Raw genomic sequence first — 12,201 nt, forward strand, 5'->3', positions numbered from 1 at the left:
CTGCTTTTTGGTGGCTGTGCTTTCAAAGCCAGAGCTGGCTCCTTCAAGCTGGAGTTACAGGGTTAAGACACAAACCCACATTTATCTACCTGGCATTAATTAAACCGAGTTTCACTGTGGGGAGATTAGTTTGCAGGTGCCTAGTGGGAAACCAAACCCTTTGTTAACAGCTGTTTTCTCTTGCAGGGTCTCACCTGGTGCTGTTTGGGCTACAGAGCAGAGTAGTTTGTTTGTTAGAGCAGTAGCTAACAGGCTGGCTGGAGCAGTGGTGTGTTTGGTACTATACAGCCATAAAAAGGGTTAGTCTGGGGCCAAGTAGCTAGTCCCAACGTGGACTTGGGGCCAGGCTGTGATGTGGAGCCAGAGCTGGGAACTTTGCCCAGGCCCTGTAGTTCAGACAGAGCAAGAGAGAGAAATTTTGATTTAACGTGCAAAATGGTCCTACAGTGTCACCCCATCGGGCCTCAGCATCGCCCCCTGTGTGTTCAGGTGGCAGCCAGGACAGAGTCTGCAGCCTCACGAGCCCTGGGATCGGTGCTGCGCAGGCTGGGGCTGGGGCTGGGCACACTGGATGCGTTCGGGCATCGGCTAGCACCACGAGAAGTGCTGGCACTGGGTTTGCTGGGAAGGGTTTCCCTTTGTGCTTCCTCAGGGTTCTGAGCATCAGCCTTGTGGGGCTTCTGCCAGCCCGGTGCTGAGCCCAGACCCCGCGGGATGTGAGCGTGCAGCATCTGCCACGTGTAGCCACAGGAGGGTGCAGTGTCCCTGGGCTGCTGAGCGCAGGGTGCTGGGGCTGCGCTGAGGCTCCCCTCCGTCCCACAGATGGGAGAAAGTTTCCAGCATCTCCTGGGAATGCCATCATCTCATCCTAGGAGGAAAGGAGGCAGCAGGTTGGCACTGGTGTCCTCTGGCTCTTTCCTGTGAGTATCTGGTCCCTTTCTGCATTTTCTGGGCTCTTGGGTAAGTGATGGAGGTCTTGGTGTGGGAAGGTGTGTGCAGCTCCAAGGTGGCTCCATCATCCCTTGAGACAGGTCCAGGCTGGATGAAGACCTGGTTTTTGAGCTGAGGAGTTTTCATGGCCTGTACAAGGGGGTCCCTGGAGCAGTGCTGCTTTTAGGGCTGGGATGGGCTGGCCTCAGGCACGTGGGTTGTGTGTCCTTCTGTGTCAGGAGTCTGTAACACCATATTTACCATCCAGAAGGGACTGGGGACAGGGAATTCCCAGCGCATCAGGGAGTAGGAAGTTTCCCTGGGAAGGCAGGACAGGCAGCACTGAGATGCTCAGCACTGAGCAGAGGAGATAGGTGCCTGCAGCCTTCATCCCTGCCCATTACACCCCAAGAGCATGTGGAGATGAGCTTCAGCAGGCAGAAAGCCCCTGGCATGGCACCAGGCCACGCTATGAGCAATTAGTTTTCCCTTGGCCAGAAGCAGCACCATTCAATTAACTCCCAAATACTTTGTTTAGTTGCTCTTTTATGTATGTGCTTCAGGGGCTCAGACAATGGCCAGCACGGCTGGGGGAGGAAGGAAACCATTCTTTCCACCCAGCCAGGGAACCAGCCAAAAATCCAGCCCAGCAATTGCAGTGCTTTTGAACTTGGCTTTCAAACAGAGAGCTGGGGCTTCCCAGTCTGGATGCCTGTAAGGATGAGTGGTCCTTGTGCTTGTGTGGGATAACCAGGCACCTCCTCCTGGGAGCAAAGGATGTTGTCCCTTGTTTTCTCAGGGCTGTTAGGACAAGCATACCTACCAGGTGCTTTGAGAGCAGTGGAGGCTCCGGAGGTCCCTCCCAGGCATCTCCTGCCCAGCTCACACTGCTGCCCCATCCCAGGAGCGGGGCTCACAGGGCTTCAATAAGGTTTATGCAAATTCATGGAAGAAAATGAGTTATGACTGTTAAATGCAAAGATAAATCCTCTGGCTTTGGTTCAGCCCTGAGCCTAGATTACTGATGGGGAGGATGTAGGAGGATACACCACTGCTGCTTCCTTTTCCTAATCCCTTTCCTTAGGCACCCCACGGCCGGCGTCCGATTAGGGCGTAGGGCTGGCCTGGCCTCCGTGGCTCTCCCTTCCTCTGTTCCCATCTCCTGGTTACAGACTGGTGCTGGGCCAGCCCAGTGGCACCCAGGACCATCGCCCTGACTGCTCAGGCCTGCCCTGGAGCCAGATCCTGTGCACTGGGCAACGTGCACAGCAGGAAGGTCACTGCAGGACAGTGCGGACAGGAGGGGACGTCTGTCCTGCAGACTGGGCATCCAGGCCACACCTCACAGGGCTGTGAACCCACCAGCACCCACCCCAAGCCCACCCTTGCAATCTGCTCCTGGGCTCAGGGGTCTCAGGGAGCTTTGCTTATGACTCCACTTACATCTCTCTCTGGCAGCTTTTCACCCACCTTCCTCTTCATTCAGATCCTCTTCTTGGGAAGGGGTTTGGGGTCCCTTCATTCCTGCAGCCATCCTTTCCCTGTCTCCTTCCCCAGGTCCCCTTTCTATGTCCAGAGAAGAGCAGGGCAGCACCTGGTGATTCAGAAAGGCCCAGGGGGGGTGTGTTTGTGGGGATTTGTAATAACATTTGCAGAATTGCCAGGTATTTCTCTCTTTACCAACCCTCACATATTCAGCTTTCTAATCTCAAAGACTGCTCCAGAAGGAAACGAGCCCCTGCCCCTTATTACTGCTTATTGTTTCGTGTGTCTGGAGGGGGGAGGGATGTTTAAACAACCAGTATTTTATTCTCTGTGGTTTCCACTTCAGCAATGCATTGTCCTCTGTGGGACACTCACTCCGTGGTGGCAGCAGAACGAGAGACGTGATGGCATCACAAGAGCCAGCAAGGCGAAAATGATGTAACTGGGGCGGGAAGGGACTTCTTAAAACCCTGGCAAATTCTTGAGGGTTTAATTTAAACCCAATACCTGACCTCACTGCAGAGCTCAGCTGCCCCTAAGGCCGTTCCCTCAGCTGCTTGCTGGATTTAAGGAGCATTTTGAAAGCCCCGGTTAAAAGGAGGGATGGGAGCATTGCTCAGCCTTCAGGGGGGAAAACCCCAAAATCTTGGCTTGCTCTATCTGGTCTGCCTGCCACCATCAGCATGAATTCTTTGGTTTATGGCTGTGGTTGGGATGTTTTATCAGCCAGGGAGCCGCCTGCATCGCCAGCGGGGCTCTCGGGGCTGCCTGGGGATGGTGGCTGCTCCTCTGCAGAGAGCCTGAGCTGGTGAGTTTTATACTGTTGCAGGCAAGACCTGCCTTCTGCACTGATGTCAGCAGGCAGGGCGGGACTTTTACAGCCTTGTGGTTTGGGGAAATTTTTTTTTTTAATTATTTTTTTTATTTTTTTGGATACTCCTGGCAAAATTCCCCAGCCAAAGGGGTTGGTGGTTTTTTTTTTCTCTCTCTTTCTTTCTTTTTTTTCTCCCTCAGAGCAGCCCCTATACATGCTGCCTCCGAGCTGCTCTCTTCTTACTGCTCACTTCCTGAAAGGAGAAGACTTTTTAGCAAAGCCATCTAGCTCCAGAGCTGCCTGGGTCTGACAGAAGAAGGTTATTGAGGAAGGCGACATAAACCCTCAGCCTGGAAACTTTCTGACACGCGTAGGACTGAGGGGGGGAGAGAGAAGCTTTTGGCTGCTGCTGGGAAAAAGGAAGGAAGAAAAAAAAGAAGAAGGAAAAAAAGAGAAAAGAGAAGCTTAAGGAATTAAAAGGGGGGAAAAAAGAAGAAAGAAGGGAAAACACTAGAAAAGGTAAAAACACTCTTTAAAATCGTTTTTTCCAGGGAAGACTCTTTGAGGTTGGAGCGGGGTGGTCTGGGGTGGAGGGGAAAGCAAATGTTCTTTGAAATCAGAACCGTCTCCCTGGAGAAGGAATGAGCCCGAAGAGCATTGTACACTGGAAAAAACATTTATGAGAATGAAAAACCGTGTTCACCCTTCTCCAACATTCAGAGTTTCCATAAAAACCCGGGGTTGTGTTTCAAAGTGTCTGCGAGGCAGCAGGACTCAGGCATCCACACTGGCCTCCCCCTGTCCCCACACCGCTCCGTGGGGGTGGTTTTTATTGCATTCAGCCATCTGATTGCATGTTTGCTGGGCTGAAATCTGCTTTCCTTCATGCAGAGCTGCCGGGAGCAGAGCTCTGGGTTGCAGAAAGCCCCAGCTCTGAGCCCTGTCGCAGAATTAGCCCTTCTTTGCTGTCTTCATTCCTGAGAATAAACACAGATTGGGTTCCCTCTTTCGCTGCCTCTCTCCATCTTCAGGAGCTGGCAGTGCCTCTTTTCCCCTCCTGTACGATGTGGTCAGAGGATTAGAAACTGTCTGCCCTGAAAAAGTTGCAATGTCATTAAGTTTGAGTGCATCACCAGGCGTTTGGCTCCCTTGCACCAGTCATTTATTTCTTTCCTTTGATTATGTTTTAAAGGGGGTTTATTTTAAATTTAAAAAAAAAAAGAAAGATCAATCCCTCAGAACGTGTTATTTTAAACATCAAAGTAAATATTAGCGATGGTGAAATGCCAGAAGATTATCTCATTAGAGCTGAAGGAGCTGTGCTATAAATAGAAAGGAGTTTAAAAAATAACCGTGGCAAATATCTTCCAGAGGGGAAGAACCAAACCAAGAGGGAGGCTGGCTGGAGCCACGCTTCCAGGGCAGGTACCTGCTCCAGAGCCAGCCAGGGCTGGGCGGCAAAATTCAAAATTTCACTGCGACTCCTTTCTGGGGACTTTCCTGCTCAGGAGCACACAGGGTGTAACCCTCAGGGCAGTTGTTTTCCTGCTTCAGTCCATGGCAATACCCACGTTGGCTGGAGATGGCTCAGCCACACCAGAGCTCTGTGTCTTACTCTGTTAATATTCTTGTTAGCTGAGCTCAGGGTGCAGTCTGGTGGGTGGTGGGTGATGGCAGGGAGGGTTTTGAAGTCTTTGTTCCCTTCTGGTCTCCTTGGTGCTGTGGATGGTGGAAGGGGAAGTGCTTTGCCGGGCAGCCAGGTAATACCCCAGCCAGTGCAGGGCTGTTCCTCCTGCTCTGCTCACCATAGCCTTGCCCAGACTCGTCTGAAATGCCTCCTTCAGGGAGGCTTCCTCCAGTTCCTGGGAGGTTTGTTCCAGTGTCACGAAGTTTCTCCATATATGGAACGTGCTGAGCTCTCCGGTTGCTCCATCCTTGGCTTCCCCCTGTTGCTGCTTCGCCCCACGGCAGCACCCTCTCCTTTCCATCTCCTCCTCGGGTCCCTGCACCCCCCAGTGCTTGTTGGTGCATCTCCATTTGCATTCCCCAGGCAGCTGCTTGTTGGGTGGAAGGGGAAAGGTCCTGTCATCTCCTGTAAATCATGCTTTTCCCAGATAAGACCCCGGGGAGGGGGGCAGGGGGAGGTGTAGCTGTTTCATTTGGCAGAGGAAGACCCTGATAAGCTGTGACTGAGCAAGCTCAGGTGATGCAGAGCCCTAAGGGAAGGTATTGCCTGCTCAACATGAACCGTGTCTGCTGGTGATGCGAGACATCAACATGCAGACCTGTAACTTGAGAGGCTCCCTTATCACTGGTGGCTCAAGGCCACCCAGAGATGGAAGGGGAGGAGTAAGCTGCTTATCACCAGAAACCCTGGTCCAGAGACAGCGTGGAGCATCTCTGAGAAGAGCTTTTCAGCACAGGTTGCATCAGGCCCACCCAGGGGATGACTCTGAAGGGAGTCATGAGGAGAGTCTGAAGAGCATTAGAGAACTTATCTAAAGCTTATCTGAAACCCCCCAACTCCCCAAGACCACTTTTCTTGCCAAGTTTCCAGCAATTAGTTCATTCGAAGCCAGAAACTGCAGGATGTGTTTGTCACGTCCTGCCCTGCCTAGATCTCCAGTTAACACAAATGAACTTAAAACAAACAGAATTTGGACCAAATTTGTCCAGTTTGCAGGAAGAATTCACTAGTGACCTGCATCCCATCACCTCTGATGTGTTGGAGATGCACAAGTCAAAAAAGATCTCTGTGGGACCCCACCACCCTAGGAACTGTCTGCAGGGCAACAAACTTCTCTGGGGAATCTGGAAGGAGGTTGGATCTCCCACCAGTGCCTGAGGAGTGAGAAACATGGAAAAACCACCAGCCTGGATCCAGGCTCCTTTTTTCAACCCTGAAGGAGGTTTTAAAGGGACACTGTCAAAACAGGTCTTCCCATCCCAGTTGCTGCCTTAAAGTCTGCAACCAATTCAAGAATTGGGAGATTCTCCACTGGGAAATGCTGCCAAAATATTTTAGCTCCATCTGACTTGAGCAGAGCAATGTCAGCAGCACGAGCTCAGAGCAGGGTCCCTCATCTGGCTGCTCCTCCCTTACTTCTGCATTCCCCCAGGCTGGGGAAAGAACTGCTTGGGGTGCTCTGTGGCTGGCTAGTCAGTGTCTGTGTGTCTCCTTGTCATCCCAACCTGCTGTCACTGCTGTTGTGTTTCCTGCTCTTCCATTACAGCTTGGTTTTTAAAGGGAAAATGGGTTAAATTGAATCTCTTCCAGTGCAAACCCCTTATGAGCCCATCCCTAAGCCTTGGTTCCTGCTGAGCTGATCTCATGGGTGAAATGCCAGCCTTCCCAGTGGGAGATGTGCCCCTGACCTCAGCAGGACCACGACGACTTCACCCAGGAGTGGCTTCGGTCAAAACCACAGTGCAAACAGTGAGCTCAGCCTTACCAGGGTTAGCACTCCCCATTCCCTGGTCAGCAGTGCAGCCAGCTCCTCCACGGCCAGGGACTGAGGAATTCCTGTCCTGAGTGGCCTTTGGGCTGCAGCTTCCTTGCTGGGAAGCCACACGTGCCTGTGAGTCGGTGTATTTTCTGTTGCACCCCATGAAATCCAAACCATCTGGGCCATATGTTTCCCAAACAGAGAACCTGCAGGGAGGGGAGGGGAAAGGGCCCATAAACTCTTTGCAATAGCAGATCTGGTGGAGCCTGCTGAAGGGAACTGGAGCCTGGAAACGATCTGCAGATCCTCCGGAACTGTTAAGGGCTGGAGGCAATCCCCAGCCTGCTGTGGTCTGCAAGGCTTCAGCCCACTGCAGAGCTGCCCTAGCACGTTGCTCTGTGATAATGCATCCCGGGGGCTGTGGGTGCTCAGTGTCACAGTCACACTGCCTTGCACAAAGGGGGCCACAGGGTGATTGCTTGGAGGGGCCCCCCTGTTCTTCCCTCTGTTTGCTTGTCGCCAAATCCCTCCTCCCTTTGCTTTGGTTCAGCTTGGTCTGCTGAGAAACAAGGCCAGTGGCATTCACCTTGCTGGGAGCTGTGGAGGCAGCAGCAGCCCTCAAGGTGGGAGAGAAGTTAGAAGCTGCATGTCTGCAGAGGGGGGGTCTTGGTCCAGAGGCACTGGAAGCACGGAGCCAAGCAGCTAGATTAGGAGTCACCTCTCTGGGCAGCCAGGGCTCCTCTCCCTTCCTCTGTGTCACCACGATGCAGCTACTCATTCAGAAGGGTCTGGAAGGACAGTGTGGTCTGGGCTGACTTGACTGGTTTAGGGACCCTAGCTCACCTCCTGTAATGTGACCCCAAGACAGCCTGAGGCTTGTGATCCAGACCTCATCTGCTGTGAAAGTTAACCCTGTTCTGAGAGTGGGGGCCCCTCAGGTCCCTTACAACCTCAGTTATTCTTTGATTCAGTCTGGCAGGACCAAGTAAGCCAGGAGTGCTGGAGACAGTGCTGTGCATCCCTTCCCCTGTCCAGGACTGTGCTGTTGCTGGGTGCAGCATTGGGCCCTGCTGTGCCATGGAGGGGTAGAAGGTGCTGCCAGCCTCTGTGCCTACTGCAGGTCCCATGCTGCTGCTTGCAGCCCTTTGGGTACCAAAAGGCACCTTGGATGGTCCCCTTGGGAAGCACAGTGGGGCTTTCTTGCCTCTTGAGCTTCAGCATCTGAGTCTGCACTGTACCATGGAAGCGTGTGATGGGGCAGGCAATGAGGGGCTCTGTAGTGAGGCTCTGATGCCTTCCAGTCTGATGGCCAGGCACAGCTTTGTTGGAGGGTCCCAGTGCAAGTAGAGATGTTTGGAGTGCAGCCCTGCCCGAAGGCTGGGCTGAGAAAGGGGTGAGATTTAGGCTGTCACATTTTGTGCGTGAGCTGTGACAGGTCTTTGTAAGGTAGAACTGTACAAAACATGGGTCTGCCTGGACTGGGATGAACAGCACAACTTGTCCCAAGGCCAGATCCCTCCTGGAGAGAGCTGGAGGCAGTTCTGCAGGTGAGCAGAGCTCAGCGTTGGCACTGGAGGCTGTTTGTCTTTATGCAACCCCAGGCTGGGTGCCGTGTGTTGCTCTGTTGTGTAAGCACAAAGGCTGCTGAAGGGCCTTGGGAGCTGCTTTGCAGGGATGCAGGTGGTTGTGCTGGGCTCTGGCTGCCTCTGCTGCCCTGCCTGCTCAGAGGGGTGAGTGCTTTGGAGAGCCCAGGGCGGTTTCTGAGTGCAGCAGAGCCGGGTTGCTTGGGGAGCAGCCCCAGCATGGCAGGGAGCTGCTTGTCTGGAGGCTCCTGGCCACACTGAACCCCATGGAGAGGAGCAGCATTTTTACCAAGGTGAAGGCTGTTGTGCAGCCAGGGAGATGCCAAATACAAAAGTGGCATATCCAGAGGTATCAGTGGGTGCATGATGGGCAGTGTGTGGGCACCAAACAGCAATGTGCCAGCAGGTAGCATGTGTCCTTGTGCAGGTAGCATGTGTCCTCGTGCTGGTAGCATGTGTCCCTGTGCAGATAACATGTACCCTCATGCTGGTAGCATGTATCCCCGTGCAGATAGCATGTATCCCCATGCAGATAGCATGTACCCTCATGCTGGTAGCATGTACCCTCATGCACGTGGAGGGCACGTGTGCACCTACACCCGTGTGTGCAGTTGGTGAGGACGCCGTGCAGTAGGTGACATGTAACTCCTTTTAATGACTGCTCAGCTGTCTCTCTCTTTAATTCTGCTGTTTTGTGTGTGGCTGAAGCCAGCAAGGAGAGCGGTGGCAGGGGGCCAGCAAGTCTGGGTCACATGGAGTGGCTCCAAACTATTGCATAAATCCCGTCTGAAAGCGGACCTGCATGAGAACCGGTGGAGTCATCTCCTTAAAGCAAAAGAAGCCCAAGGCTGGGATCGTTGGGTTGCTCAGGACCCACCTCACATCTGCCTGATGCTGACTGGCCCCGTGGCCAGGTTTGGGCTCAGCCCTGGGGCTCACGCTGCCCCGTGCCGAATGCTCCTCCCTGGTGATGATACGAGCTGGCATTTCTCTCGTGCTTTCCTGTTGAGGACCTCCAAGCATTTTACCACACTTGGAGAAACTCAGTGACCCCATCTTCCAGATAGGGCCAGATCCTTATGTAACAGAGAGATAGGATTTCCAGAAAGCAGAGCAGCCGGTGTCAGGGAGAGGTCGGTGCTCCCAGCTCTCCGCTCCTTTGCCCTCACTTTATCATGGGTCTCTTTTACCCCTTTGCTGGTGATGAGAAGGACCCTGCTCGATTTTGGAGAGGAGCAAGGGGGTAACTCAGTCCTTTCCTCACTAAGATTGCACTGAATAGGCTTGACTGTAAAACAATTCTTGTGTTTTTCAAAAAAAAACCCCACACTCCCACACAGTACTGGAGTGAGCCCAAACCCCTGTGAAGCTTCTTGTACAAAGGGATACAGGGTGTGCCCGGCTGGAGCACAGCAGTGAGTCTCTGGGGGCGGTTTGGGAGGGGGGGTGAGGGGGGCTGGTGGTCCAAAGGCGAGGGTGTTCCCCTGCCCTGGTACCAGGGTGGGCAGAGGGATGGAGACGTGGGCTCAGCCCCTTCGCCCCTCGGGTTCAGGCTGGCAGCATCAGTCTGGATTTGCCATGTTGCTGGAGCTTGTTTTAACAGCAAAAAAAAAGCAGCGTCTCTCCTCCAGGCAAACTCTAAATTTGACCCCACAGTTTCTGGGATGGGTGGGTGTGTGCCAAGAACTGCTCTTAGGGCAAGAGAAAACAGCTCCTGCAAGCACGGTGGGCTGCAGCGAGCGTCGGGGGTCCCCTCCCAGCCAGGTAGACATCACCAGGAGAGGGGAAAGCAAAGCCCCTGGCCTTACTCCAGTGTGGGCTTGGTAACTGGAGTAACCAGGGGGGTTGGTGAGGGGATCCTACACAGATCTGTAGAGCCATGTAAGCAGAAACTCTCCCATGGCTGGAGGCTACTGTTTTCTGGTGAGCAGTGATAACTACGTGTTTCTAATTCCTCGCTCGCCGTGGCCCCGGAGAGGCCAGGCTTGGAGCAGCGAAGCAGATTAAGGTTCAAGCTCTTGTTTTTGGATCTGCAGACCTGTGACTTTAACCCATTTTCTGCACCCTTCTAGCTGCAAGCTGCTGATTAGTTAATAGTGATTTTTCTGGTTTTAACCCCTAACAGGGCTCCAGGACTGAGAAGTGGCTTCTCAGTAGAAGTCCTGTCATGCTGGCAGGATGGCTGTAAAAAAGACTCCTGCCATCTGCAGATGAGCATGTTTTCAACTTAGCAGTCCAGCCAGATATTTTGTTGGGAATATCAGGAATCTCTTGCTGAAAGCTGGGGAGGGCTCAGGAAGCTTTGCACCCCCCTGACCAGCCTCTCACCCCGTGCCACGGGAGGGTGCAGCATGGTGAGGGGGAGCGGTGCTGTTTACTCTGTCCTCAGCAACATGCAGGAACCTGCTGGGAGTTGGGGTGTTGACTGTGCTCACATGAATTGCCTGCCACCCCAGGGGAGTGTGATGGGCCAGCAACCCCCAACCAGCAGCCAGCCCAGTGCCCAGAAGGAGGGACCTGCCTGTTGTGGTACCCAGCGATGCGCAGAGGTGATGAGGAGGGAGGCAGAAGTGGTGAGAAGTGATTTAGGAGCAGTTTCAAGGAATGGAGGCAGGAGTGTGGTCAGTGCCTTTCCTCATCCCCCACGGCCTTTCCCTTGCCCACAGTGAGATGAGGACAGGCCAGGGATGCTGGTGGAGATGGGGGAGCTGATGGTGTGGAGAGCTGGGTGCAGTGGGGGAGAGCCAGGAAATGTCCCCTTTGGCCACGAACCACTCGTTTTCTTTGAAGACTCTGGTATGTGGGTTGGTTTCAGCCTGGGTCACTGGGGATGGCTTTCTGCTGTAGCTGCCTTTGGATGAGTGCTGGAGACCTCAGTGCTTGAGGCTGATCACCCCAAGGTGCCATTGATTTGTCTCTGGAGACCCAGGCAGAGCTGCCTTTGGTCTGCTGCCTGGCAGGGGGCTTTTGCTGTTCACGTGTTCCAGTCCCAAGTTATATTTCCTCGGCCCTTGTGCTCATTGTGACCCCCCACTCCCTCCACATGCTTGCTCTTGCAGGGAGGTGGAGATGGGGCTGGTGGTCTGGGTGTCCCCTTGGTCTGGCTGCACGTCTCTCTGCAGGTCAGGCAGTTTTCTGAGGGTCCCCTGAGCAGAGCACGATGGGCTGAAACCGGGACAGTCCCTGGAGACCGTGCAGAGGAGCTGGCCTCTCCCCTCACAGCACTGTTTGGGAAGCTGATTTCAACTGAGAGGTCACAGCCAAAGCTTGTAGGGCTCCATGAAGCTGTGGGGGAGCCTGAGAAGTCTGGTGATGCTACTGCCAAGTGTCTTTCCATGGCACCAGCACGGCCTGGGAGCCACACGTCCCAGTACCCAGCACACGTCCCAGCACCCTGCTTCTCCATCCACTCCAGGGATGGAATCTCTAGGGCGCTGTGTTTGTGAGTGCTGGGCACAGTGGCCACATTGCTGCTGTCCTGGGGAGTCCGAGGTCCTGTTCAGCCCTTTCCAGGGTCAGGAGGGAGTCAGGGGGTCAAAGCTGGCTGAGCTGTGGAATGTGGTGTTTTGATACCACCCCCCACCATGGTTGGGAAGTGCTGGTACCCAGTTTTACAGAAGAAAGAAGAAATAACCATGAGGGCCATTGACTTTCATTCATTCCTTGATGCCATTCCTAATAGCACCGCCCAAAAACACGGCTCAGGGTGAAGTGGTGTGGCCAGGGAGCTGCTCACGCTGCTCTCAGGCTCTGCACCTTGGGAAGATGTCACTGGAAGGGCTGGGGGGCTTGAGGGGGGTGTTGCATTGCAAGTATTTCCTCTCACTGGAGAAAGCTGGAAGCAGAAATCTGTGTTTGTATTTGTTTCTCCTTCAAAAAAAGAAGGGGGAAAAAGGACACCTGAGCTCATAATTTGCAAAAGTTGGATGAGAAACCTGGAAGC

The 12,201-nt window shown here is 53.7% G+C and overlaps 1 protein-coding gene across 1 annotated transcript in view; it reads left to right on the forward strand.

Annotated features, from left to right (window-relative positions):
• The first annotated feature begins 829 nt into the window (after nt 1-829).
• Nucleotides 830-12,201, forward strand: part of ADAMTS10 (ADAM metallopeptidase with thrombospondin type 1 motif 10) — a 50,934-nt gene continuing 39,562 nt past the window's right edge. The window contains exons 1-2 of the mRNA XM_084276282.1: nt 830-920; nt 3,430-3,748. The gene's annotated coding sequence lies outside the window, so the exon portion shown is untranslated. The remainder of the gene's footprint in view (nt 921-3,429; nt 3,749-12,201) is intronic.

Source organism: Gallinula chloropus, assembly GCF_964237585.1.
Source record: "Gallinula chloropus genome assembly, chromosome: 28".
Lineage (NCBI taxonomy): Eukaryota > Metazoa > Chordata > Aves > Gruiformes > Rallidae > Gallinula > Gallinula chloropus.